This window comes from Leiobunum rupestre, chromosome 4 (genome assembly GCF_980474605.1).
Source record: "Leiobunum rupestre chromosome 4, qqLeiRupe1.1.hap1, whole genome shotgun sequence".
Lineage (NCBI taxonomy): Eukaryota > Metazoa > Arthropoda > Arachnida > Opiliones > Sclerosomatidae > Leiobunum > Leiobunum rupestre.
In genome coordinates this window covers 14,933,683-14,947,021 of record NC_143387.1, presented here as the reverse complement: position 1 = coordinate 14,947,021, position 13,339 = coordinate 14,933,683, and positions in this window count along the sequence as shown.

The window sequence follows — 13,339 nt, the reverse complement described above, 5'->3', positions numbered from 1 at the left end:
TTTGTCAGTGCCCCCTGCAAAACCAACATCATCCCTCCGGCGTCCTATGGACAGTACCCCGGTATATTGCGTTTGTCCGTATCATGTCCCGAAAACCGGATGGCGATAGAGATATTGACGTAACTCGGAGGTTAAAAGACGAGCAAATGTCTGATGTACGTCCCGAGGACAAGTACTAAGACGTCCGTCGGGTTTTTAGTGAACATCCTGAGGATGAGTGTACGTTAAGCATAAAGACGTCCGAGAGTATTTAGTATGGTTAAATATCAGCTTAATCGGGACGTATCCTGGACGTTCATTTGATATCTTGTATTTCTCTTAGCCGTGTATCTACAGACTCAAACGCCAGTCGATCCGACACCAGTCTTTTAGGAATCTACAGCTGGTTGAATCTATGAGCTTCTAACAAATTTTTCTTGAGCCGGTCTAAGTAATAAGCGTTCCTGGACCAATATGCCATATTAGCTACAGAACGAATTAGGCAATTTTAAAACCATTACTTTAGTTTTTTAGGACATTTGTATTTTTAAATTTAAAAATTAAAAGCATATCAATAAATAACAATGGCTTTTATTTGTCTTCAAACTCATTTTACTTCTAAAAGGACATTAATGAACTTTTGCCACTTGTTATTAAAGTTTCTCGCTTCACGGATAAAAAACAACAAGAAGTTTAATGAAAACAATTTGGTTCAAGGTAGAATATTGTTTGCCATATTTAATGCTGTGTCCATTTTGTTTGGGTAAATTTTTGGCAGCCCATATCTCTGAAACGAAGCACTTTAGGACCCGTGTTCATTAGACATTTTTTACTCATAGAGACCCATAGAAATATAGAAAGTTTTGGTACTCTTATCCGTAACACCCTGTATAAAAATAAAAGATCGGTCTTTCACTTATCTTCGTTTAATTATTAAATAATGATAAAGAAATTCTTACCTGCTTAGCAGAATTAATTGGACGAACCATCTGTGGTTGGTGATCCAAATCAGGCCTTAGCATTTCCCAAAGTTTATAGATTTACCAATTTAGGTAAAGGGTAATGTGCCATAAATTCTTCATTACTCAAATCCATAAGATTGGGTTTCCGATACGTTCTTTCTCTCTGTACATCTAGTTCCACATTATTTACAAATTGATTAATCTCATTTGCTCCTCGAAGAGCCAAAAGAGCAACGTACTCTGACATCTTGGATTAGCAAGATTTTTTACCGCCTCCCTTTACCCACCGAGTGTGCTTTATTTCTCTCAAATGACCTGCACCCACGGCTCCATCTACACTCTACATTTTCCTCATACTCGGTTTGGTCGTCGATTTGATTTTTAACCAACCTTTAAATGTTCTCAGGTATTTTTGGATGATAATTTATCATTAGGTGACAGGGAAAGAGATGAATTTGTCTTTTAATGAGAGTTACATTTCAAATTACCAAAGCTACTTCAATAAATAAATACGTGTTGGTGATAAATTAAAAAAAAATATTACAAGGAGGCAAATGTAATAAAAATCAAGGGGAAACAAAAAAAATTGACTGTTGATGTTGTGAACGATTCGACAAACACTCTACTTGACAAATACGGCATATGATTACGAGGATCTATAATAAGATTATTTTATAATACAATTGCTCGAAATATATCAAATTATTATTAGATATTAATAACGTTAAAGACATTCTTATCCGCGTAGCAGAATCTATTGTGCGCCCTTCAATTCGGGCCTTGGCCGTTCCCATTTTAAATCAATAATCGCAGCTTCAGGTAAATGTTTGATTGGTAGTGCCAAAAATCCTTTTTTTGTAATCAATTTATAGTATTGGGTTACTCACGATACATTATTTTCAACGGAACATCTGTTTCGATATTGTTTACACCTTGATTTATCACTTTAGCTCGAAGAAACTCTGCTGCCATTTTTTTCATTATTTCCTCTTCCGAACGTGTTAACAATAGTTCCTAAGCTCTCCTTGAGCTTTCGTTAAAATGTCTCTGGAACGTATTTTTGAAAAAGTTTCGTTAAATAAGCAGACACGCCCCCTTTTTTGTTATTTAACGAGACTTTTTCGTCTCTGGAATGGGCCCTAAGCAAAGTAAATCGGATGGTGGGGCGTATTGCAGCTCTTAACTTTCTTGTTAAGTGGCGTTAATTTGAAAGTTTTACCAACATAGTTATCTTACTTAGGTTATTTTTGACAGTTGGAATGTTTGTAGCCAGTTGTCGTTTAGAGCTTTCAAACTATGCTGTACTAAACATATTATTAAGAAGTTATTGAGCATTTTGCCGCTGAAAATTTTTGGAAATTCAACATATCGTCTTTAGTCATATGGAAGGAAACGGCTATTGGTCTACTGCGGGGGATAATTGTCGAGATCAATTATTTTTCTCGAAGCTTTAGCGATGACTTCGCGTATCATATTTTACTTAAAAATACTGAATGGATCAATGAATCAAACCGGGGCAATTTTGCAATTAGAAGATATCTTCCGCGGCAGAAGAATCTTCTTAATGACGTCAATTTTGCAACGATATCCGACAAATGATCATCCGCGATTTTTCTAGTCCAGCGACGTTGAGGAAGTGTCGTTATAGTTCTCCGCAATAATGTACTAATTATACGCTACTAATTTGCGTTCTAGTATTGTAGGTTCGTGTATAGTACTCTGCCTTAGATTTTTCAAGGTATCGTAATATTTATTACAACAAGATTTTGTATATGTACCTGTTTAATCAAGTTAAACTCAGTATATCGATTACCCCAAATAATCGTCAAATGGCTCTTTCACGTTGTAAACCCTCCTCTTAAGTTCCGTTCATAAGTCGGGTGTCGCCCAGTAGCGTAGCTTGGGGGGAGGGCGGGGGTCGGCACTTTTCACTTCATGGTAATTGAAGCGACGGTTAATACTTCGTTTTAAACTAGCTTTGAAAAAATATTTCTACGCGAAAAACTTTAAAGATATGAAATGCAAAAATAAAACCGCTTAAAGATATTTTCCTTATAATAAACCATATTTTCCCGATCATATGATATAATGAAAAAAGTATAGAGCTTTGTTTATCCAGCCTTAAATTTTTCTACTCAAACAGTTTTTGAAAAATTAACGTGATCAAGCGAATACACATTTGGTGGATGAATAGTTGGTTCGGAAGAGATAAATTCCATACGTTTGCTATAATGTAAGCGGCCAATGTGAATTTACAGCATGATGTTCAATGTTATCGAAATATCCAATTTCAACGCGTCATTGACTAAAATGGAAGTGAAAGGATGACAACGCAGCTCACGTGTATTTCCTCAAACCTGTAAAACACCCGAGCAGGAGCAGGCAGGTTGAAGTTTCAATGTACCAGCCGCTATTTATCAAACATCAAAACCTATTTCTCAATAAGGATCTAAAGTTTTCGTAATTCTATGAATGGTTATAAATATAATTTAAACGCGTATAATGGTAACCATAAAAATAAATAACTATCGGAATACCACAAAAATTCATAAAATATTGAGGCGAAGTTTGTTGGGCCTACCTCATTATATGTCTGCCGGTTTTTTTGGCAAATCGCATTTAAATTCTGAGAGTATTCGAAACGTCTCAGATGCCTGAAAATACATAAAATTGCACAATTTGCCATAATATTTTCGTAATTATGATATTTCTATTTATCTTAATTTATTTATATGTATTTTAATTTATGTAAATTTATTAATATGTTTTTAAATTTATCTAAATTTATTTATATGTATTTAAATTTATCTTAATTTATTTATACATATTTATACATATTTATATGTATTTTAATTTATCTAAATTTATTAATATGTATTTAAATTTATCTAAATTTATTTATATGTATTTAAATTTATCTTAATTTATTTATACATATTTATATGTAACTTAATTTTTTTCTAATTATCTTAATCAATTTATTTTCATCTTAATTTATTTCTCTTAACTCAATTTTAATTTTTCAGTTTTATTTTAGTTTTCTCAAGGGAACCTTGTTTTTGTCTGGAGGTCGACTAGTTTCGGCGGTATTAATGCCATTGTCAAGACCCAAACGAGATGTGCCGCGTTACATCATTTTATTAATTTTATCTAAGGGGGAGGGGGGTAGGGGTTTACAAAGAGTTTTTTTTTGTGTGTTTTACAATTATTATTTTTTGTGTATTTTACAATTATTATTTTTTAAAGAATTTTTTCCAAACATTGTGTAAGTAGGGACCTTCATCTAAATTCATTAAATCATTACGTTTCGATATCTCTATGCTTTCACGTGAGTTTCTTTGGTTGGTTTTATTCGGTTGGGCTATTATTTTAGAATTATCAAAATCAATTATATGTTTTTTTATCTTTACAGTGGTGTGCTACTCCTGATTTATACCATTCGGATCTATTAATATACCCTTTATGTTCAGAGATAAGTTTTTTTAAATTACGTTTAGTTTGACCTATGTAGGTTGAATTACAGTTTTTACAGGGTATTTCATATATTCCTTGTTTGTTGTTAATATCTAGGTGATCTTTTCCATTATTTAATTTATTTTTTATTTGATTAATTGGTTTAAATGCTATTTTTATATTACTTTTTTCAAGACAATTTGCTATTTTTTGTGATACATTCGGTAAATACGTGAGCGAGGAGAATTGTTTTCTAATATTTATTTTTTTATCTGGTTTTAAATTTGTTTTAGGTCTTTCATATTGCCTTTTAATTTTGTTAAAGAGACTCTGAACAGTTTGGGGGTTGAATCCGCGATTAGTAGCATTTTTTTTAAATAATTCAATTAACTTATAACATCAATATTGTCACTGCAAATTTTGAAAGCTCTGTGTATTAAAGTCTTATAAAAGCCAATTTTTTTATAGTAGGGGTTACACGATTTATTATGTGGAAAGAGACTAACACTAAATGGTTTTCTATAAACACTTGCTTTGAAACGGTTTTCATTATGAATTTAAGTTATTAACACATCTAAAAAACTTATTTTATTGTTTTTTTCTTTTTCTACTGTAAATTTTATGTCGGGATGTATTTGGTTGAGGTGGTTGAAAAAAATGTCATCGTTATTGTTATCTTCTGGAAATAGCGTGAAGGTGTCATCTACATATCGGGTATATAGATTCGGTGTGACAACTGAGGTCGATAGAGCTCTTATTTCTAAGTCATGCATGAACACATCGCAAAAAATTGGGGACAGTGGACTACCCATACTTAGTCCGTTACACTGTTTGTAGAACTTTTTGTCATAGGTGAAATAAGTGTTATTTACACAAAAGTTGGTTAAATTTATAATGTCGTCACACTCTTCAGCTAGATAAAAGGGTTTGAGTCTTTCTTTTAGGATATTAAGTGTTTCGTTTACAGGCACTTTTGTAAATAATGATACTACGTCAAACGATATAATTTTTTGTTTATCGATTTTTAATGATTTTAGTTTTTCAGTAAATTCAGTGTTACTTTTACATACATGATTATATTCAGTTTTTAATATATTTAATTTTCCAGCTAAATATTTTTCAATTTTGTACGTCGGGCTGTTAATTTTTTATATAATTGGTCGAAATTTAAATTCTTTTTTATGAGTTTTAAGAAGAGCATAGAATCTGGGGGACCTTTTCTTTTTCTCTGTTAATGAACATGAATTGCGAAGCCGTTGTTAGATAATTTTCAAATTTATCATAACGATTGCCGAATTTCTCAAACGGGGAAAGGGTTTATGTTTAAAGGGGGTTTAGAAAACAAGGGCTAATATTTTCCAATCTTGACACCCTAAAAGTTGTGGCTGAAGAAACGCGGCAGAGATAAGGGAGTGCGTATGCCGATAAGGGGCACCTGCGGGCGGGGGAAACGGGCCCCTATAGGGGCCCCCCTTTTGCGGCAATATTCGGCGGGGTCAAAAGGTTAGCTGATTTACGAGGTCAATAGGTTATCTGCCCCTATGGACACGATGCAAACAGCCGTTAAAAGAGGGTGAAACAGGCCCCTATAGGGCCCCCATTTTGCGTACATTTTCGGCGGGGTCAAAAGGTTAGCTGTTTTACGAGGTTGATTTACGATGTTAGGTCAATAGGTTATCTGCCCCTATGGTGGTGACACGATGTTATGCAAACAGCCGGCCCGTCATAGTTAATAGCTGGAGGCACCCCATTTTAGGTCAAAAGGTTAGCTGATTTACGATGTTATAACCCATAAAACCCAGGTGCTAACCCATTATAGGTCAATAGGTTATCTGCCCCTATGGCGGTGACATGATGTTATGCAAACAGCCGGCCCGTCATAGTTAATAGCTGGAGGCACCCCCATTTTAGGTCAAAAGGTTAGATGATTTACGATGTTATAACCCATAAAACCCAGGTGTTAACCCATTTTAGGTCAAAAGGTTATCTGCCCCTATTCGGCAGGCGGTGTGGACTGACACGATGTTATGCAAACAGCCTACCCGTCATAGTGAATGTCTGGCACCTGTCTTTCGAGTTGGTAATAAATAGTTCAATGGGTTTTCGCCGACAAACACTTTCAAACACTTTCGGGCCCCTAAGGGTTGTAAAAGGGTACCGTAAAATAGCGGGTGGTCATCGGTAAAAGTGTTTTGGAAAAAAAGAGCAGAGTGTATACAAATTATAAGGTTTTATTATTGCTCCCAATCGCTAGAAATTGGCTTTTTTTTCCCATTCACTATAAATCGCAGCAGTTTGCCAGAATTAGTTTTATCTCTCCGAAATAATTAATGTACCCAAAATTGGACCGCCAGTTTATTATTCTTTTTAGGGGGATCTCTATGGGCGTTTAACATTACAATAAAGCTAAAAGGTCCAGTTTGGGGTACATTTGGTCCGAAATGGGGTACATAGGGGCGAAAATGGTGACTTTGGTCGTTTTTAGGGTACATTTGGTCCATTTGGGTCCATTTTAGGGTACATCCGAATTGCAATTGGAAAAACGAAGAGCCGTAATTTGTTCCACTCATCCCTAAACTCCTTAAATTTATTGCTATAATTTATTTATCGCTGGCGAACCCTAGAATATAATTAATAAGGAAAAGTTATTTAAATTTAATTTAGAACTTTTGTTTACATGATTACGACTAATCCGATATGATATATAATCCGTTTAAATCGTAATTTATCTATATAATTGTAATTAATTCGACATTTTAAAGGGTTGAAACGAACTACCTTCTGCAACTTGTATAAATAATTTAATTAAAAGTTCTAACTCACGTATTTGTAGTGTCTAGCCGCAGTATCGTCTGACATACGAGGGACAGCGACTTCCCACCCCACCACACCCCACAGTCGCATTCGAATCTTCTTTAACTAAGAACTCTCTGCATAATTAATTTTTATAAAGTAAAAAAATAACCTTATTAATAGTTAATTAATAAGATATATAAATAATTATGCTTTATATGCTTTACGTAATGTGTTTACTTCTATATTAAGCTATTTTAAATACCATTATTGGGCTCAAGTACATACCATAAATATAATATAGCAAATTTGAGGGTGTGTATTGACAATATAAATACCAAAACAGTAAAAAAAAATAACCTTGTTTAGCGTTTTTCGATTAGAAATTTATTATCAATGATCGTTATATAGTGATATACCATTTCTTATCTTGATAAGTTTACAGATAGAGGTAACCATTATTACGTTACAATGCGGTTTTTGTTATGGAACCAATGACAATAAGCTTTAAAATTTGCTTATCTTTGAAAAAAGTCTCTTATTTCCAAGAACTATCTTATCGTGTGTAGATGCTCTAGAATTTTTAAAGAGGAAATGGCTGTGCGATATAATATTATTTTGGCGTATTTCAATAGGTTTTTCTATAAAATGTTCAACGGCCGGTCTCCGTCACGCAACGCCAACTTCACTAATAAAAGTTGCCAGTACTTTTTTATTTCCTCTTGGCCATCGAAATCTCATATGTATCTAGAATGCTGCCGCCGACGGCCGAGCTTGTCGCCAGTTCGTTTTGAACCTTCAGCCAATGAGAGGCCGTAGAGTGGTTCCACCAAGGAGGATAATAATTCTCCTTGGTAAATATAATAAAATAGAAACTTACTTTTTTTTCTCTTTGACGGTACAAACAGAAACAATATTTCCATCAACGCGACTTCCCACCCCACCACACCCCACAGTCGCATTCGAATCTTCTTTAACTAAGAACTCTCTGCATAATTAATTTTTATAAAGTAAAAAAATAACCTTATTAATAGTTAATTAATAAGCTATATAAATAATTATGCTTTATATGCTTTACGTAATGTGTTTACTTCTATATTAAGCTATTTTAAATACCATTATTGTCTCAAGTACATACCATAAATATAATATAGCAAATTTGAGTGTGTGTGTTGACAATATAAATACCAAAACAGTAAAAAAAAATAACCTTGTTTAGCGTTTTACGATTAGAAATTTATTATCAATGATCGTTATATAGTGATATACCATTTCTTATCTTGATAAGTTTACAGATAGATGTAACCATTATTACGTTACAATGCGGTTTTTATTATGGAACCAATGACAATAAGCTTTAAAATTTGCTTATCTTTGAAAAAAGTCTCTTATTTCCAAGAACTTGTATAATTATCTAGAATGTACTAGAGCTATTAGATATTTTGGATGAAAGTCGATCTAAAATTTATGCTTGTTTACTTAATTATTTCATTTAACCTCATTTTGGGTATGATCACTCTAGTACAAACATTGATCATAATCGATATCCTGAAACAATCATCAAATTGATAATATTATATTTTTAATGATTAATTAATCGCTTGTTTTATTTTTTATTACCTTAAGACATTTTCTCGTTATTTAATAAATTAATTGTACATTATTTATCGTTATTTAGTTTTTTGTCTATGATTATTTGATAAAAAACGTCTCTTATTCACAAGAACTTGTATATTTATCGAGAATGTACTAGCGCTATTAGATATTTTGGAGGAAAGGCGATCTAAAATTTATGTCTATTTACTTAATTATTCCATTTCACTCTAGCCTTAACCCAACCAGTGTTTATTCTTTATATTTAAATAAAGCATATGATGTTTTTTATATTGACAATATTCCGATTAAACAGAAGCGAAGATATAAGAAAAGGTTTTTATTGGAATATCCATTTCAGAAGACCAACGTCAGTGAATGAATTGGGCTAAATTTGGAATGATGTAATGAATAAGGGAATTATACATAACATAAAACTGAATTGTTGGAAGATACAGGGTTATATCAAATGAAGGTGCTGAATAAGTAAACGTTATCTGAAACACTTAACTTGGAAGAAAATCAAAATAGGGCTGATATTATTTCTACCCTCAGAACCCACATTTTATACTTTATATACGGAGATCCCTCAAAAATCGAGAACAGTTTATGAATAGACTCGGTTCGAGTAAAACGTATGTGTTTGTCTTCTTCGAATATAATCCAAATGGGTCGAAACAAATATATTCAGTGTCCAAGTTGCGAGAAACGAATACGTGGCTATAGATTAAGAACCCATAAATGTAAACGTACATCGTGTACAACATGCAATAAATCGTTTAAATCACAACTGAGTCGGCATATTAGACGGTGCAGTCTAAGCCCTCACAAAGTAAACTTGGGTAAAGTAGAAGCGGAAATTGATAAACAACGAGTCCGCGCAGAAGCCGTTGCTCGATCGGGACTACCATCGCATCTTTTTGGAAATTTGACAAGTGCTTGGGTGGAACAAATGAAAACCCCTAAACGAATAAACAAAGATATAGAACTTAGACCATGGCAGAAAAGTTTATTGGAACATTTAATTCTCTCAGACCGAAAAATAATATTTGTAATAGGAAAAGATGGAAATGAAGGAAAATCGTGGATGTTAAATTACTTGAAATCCCGTAACCCCGACTTTGTACATTGTCAGCAAGTGACAGTTTCGGGGAGTGAAATGCTTTTTCAATTGAAAAAAGTTTGCTCTGGTGTGAACCACTTTTTCTTTAACACCTTGAGAAGTATAAAAATATGCGACGAACACTTGGCAGTATTTGAAAGTTTAAAAGATGGTGAAATTGTTAGTACGAAATATAATTGTGTGAGTATAAATATTAGTACTCCAAATGTAGTTTGTGTTTTTGGAAATTATATGCCTGAATCTTACGGTTTAAGTTCTGATAGAATTGTACGATTTTATATAAAAAATAATTATTTATGTAAAAATTAATTATGAAATATGTATAGTAGAAATGTTAATATAAAATTTGCATAATTGAGGACGTGTGAATATAAAAATAGTAAACTTAAGGTTGTTTGTGTTTAATTCCCGATTTTTTTGGTATATGTTCATATTATAGCCGTCCTCAGGTTATCTATATAAAAACAAATGGTTGTACAAAAAAATGAAAAGAAAGAATAATAAAATTGTTGATTTAAACCAGAAAAGGTATGTCGGTCAAATGTTTGAGTTTTCTTAAATTTATTTCATATACATTTCTACATGTTTTAATTTCACTGTAATAAAGTCTCTAACACTTATGAATAGATAATTGTATAATTGATTTACAAGTTATTAGAGTTAGAAATTTAGTCTTAGCAATTGTTTTTTCACGCTTTATTTAAGTCAAGCAATAACATTTTTAAAAATGAAAGCTGTTAAACGAAATAAAATAAGCATTTCTGAACTTTTTATATTAATTATGTTTTATTATTTATAACGATATGGATTTCAATACATTTGAAGAAGCGAGTAAACTCAGCTTATCAGACTTGGGCAAAGTGGTTTTTAATTGATGGTGTTATATAATAAAATATACTTCAGCTTTTGAATAAGATTTTTTTCTATCCAACCGATATCCTTTATATAAAAACTGAAGTAATTTATCCATTCAATTCAACAAGCATTAAAAAACCCGGTTCAAGTCAGAATAGCTGTGCAAAGTACTAATAACGTAGAAAATGTTTTGGGGGTTCCATTGACCTGATGAAAAATTTTCATAAGATAAAGTTACTGGACTGATGGAAGCTTCAGTGTTTTCAGAGCGAAGTCTTAATTGCATATTCTAAGTTTTTTTAAAAACAAGTTTATTTCTAAAAATGAAAAGGACATGTTTTATCGGGGGCAAACTTTTTCCGTGTGAATGGAGAAATGATAATTAAAGAGTTAGCTATTTACGATACGGAAACGGAGAAGCATAACGTCTGGACCTTTAAACCACCATATCCATATTCCAGTCTTACGGAAGACGATAAATGGCATTGTAGATGGTTGTATTGGAACATTTGTGATCTCCGTTGGGACGACGGACAGGAAGACTACAACAGCCTAGGAGCCATCGCGAATTATATAAAAGAACAAGGGTTAAAGTTTTTTTTGGAAAGGTTTAGTAAAGGCCAAAGTTTTATCGGATTTCATAGGAGTTAACGTCAAGAACGTCGAGGATTTAGACTGTCCTACCATTCTTTGTATAAGTGCTCCTAAACATTGTCATTTTCACCGTGACCCTAATAATTTCGCCGTTGTGAAATCTCACAAAATCGCTGTGTGGTACCGAAAAATCGTGTGTAAGAAAATATAAGTCGTTTTAAGATTATTTTTGCTACTTTTTCATCACATTGGTTTTACGTTATGTCTGTTTTCTAAAATTACGTTTCTTAAATAGCGTAACGTATTAAAGTTGAATAAAGAGTTTTTCATTTTATTTTAATTTTAGTGTTTTTATAATATCTTTCTGACTACATGTGTATTGTTTAACTTCTTTCATTTTTAAAAATGAAATTGCTTGATTTAAATAAAGCGTGAAAATTATTAGTTTCGAAATGATATTTACAAATCTTATCCAATCTAAAGTCCATCGTTCGGGTATTAGTAAGTATTTCATACAAACTAACTTAATTAAGTATTTTTAGAAGTGAAGAGAAAACACATTGTGAAAAACCAAATGAAAAGAGACTTTAAACGGTTTTAAAAATCTTAATATATATATTTAAAAAATCCAACGTTTCGGCAGTGTAGCATATGAAAGTATTAAGTTTCAAAAAGTGCATTTAAATTGAAGTGAGGCCTATTTTGGGATTCCCCTTGTTCCTCCTTCTTTCATCTCAGCATGTTTCCCCTTTTATCATGGTTTCTCTCCAAAAAATAGCCAAAAATCTTAAATCAGTAGGTCTCGATCCTATTTATCACCCACCGCCCAAATTGTCAGCTTTATTATGTAATAACAAAGAACCAACAAGGCCATCATTTATAAAATCTCCCGTGTTTGTGGTGATTATTACATGGGGGGGGGGGGCAATGCCGTAGCCCATTTCATCAAAGGCGTAAAGAGCCCCAAAATTATAAACAACCCGTACAATAATTCTCCCCCTTAGCGAACACCTTCGTGTTTTTGGTGCCATAATGCTAGATGGGACTCAATAGACATACTAGCTCAACCCAAAATTACATAAAACTCATTTCAATGTACGCGAATCCATCGAAATTTAAAAAAATAAATCTGCGCAATGTTTAAACCGTGACGATGGTTCCCTTTAACGTAGCCACGTTTTCTCCACTTTTTAAAACGTGTTTATGGTCCTCACCCTCTCACACACACACACACACAACAAACCAATTCATCCTCTCGCAGAATCCACCATTCCGACATAAAAGCCTCGAGCGCGAACGAAGATATCGAGCCCATATAACACTTCTACGGGGGTCGACTCGCCTTTGAGAAAAAACGCTCGCGGCTAAAGAACAGTAGCCTCCACTATATGTATGCATAAATATTTTTTCGTCCCAAAGTTTTACCATCGTACTGTCAGACTTGTAAAAATCCCATGAAGAAGGAGGAACAGTTCCTCCGAAACGTTCGATTTTTTAAATAAATATATTGTGAATTTTAAAAACGGTTAAAGTCTCTTTTCACTAAGTATTTTTAAATATTTGAATATCGGAATTGTATTTCGTTGCGTTAAAAGTAGAGTTTAGATGTATAGTCGTTTTAAGAAATACTCGTGATATAGGTTCAAGTGCCAAGCATATTTAAGTACTACAATGATATTAAAATAAAGTTTAAAAATATTTCCATTCTACGTTACTTTAACAAAGAATATTCTATGACGTCAAAACACACAAATCCATGTTTCAAAGTCAAATTAACCGCGCAAAACACTTAAATCTATGTTTTCATTTGATTTTTAAATTAACCGCGACGCGCCCCCAGACCGCGCCCCCCCGAGAAATCCGCGCCCCAGACCGCGTCTCCCCAGGGGAAATCAGGGCACGCGCGCAAGACGGTGAGGTGGGGAGGGCTTCGTATATCAACATATTGTGTTCAGGCCAACTTGTTCACTATGCTATATTGTTTTAC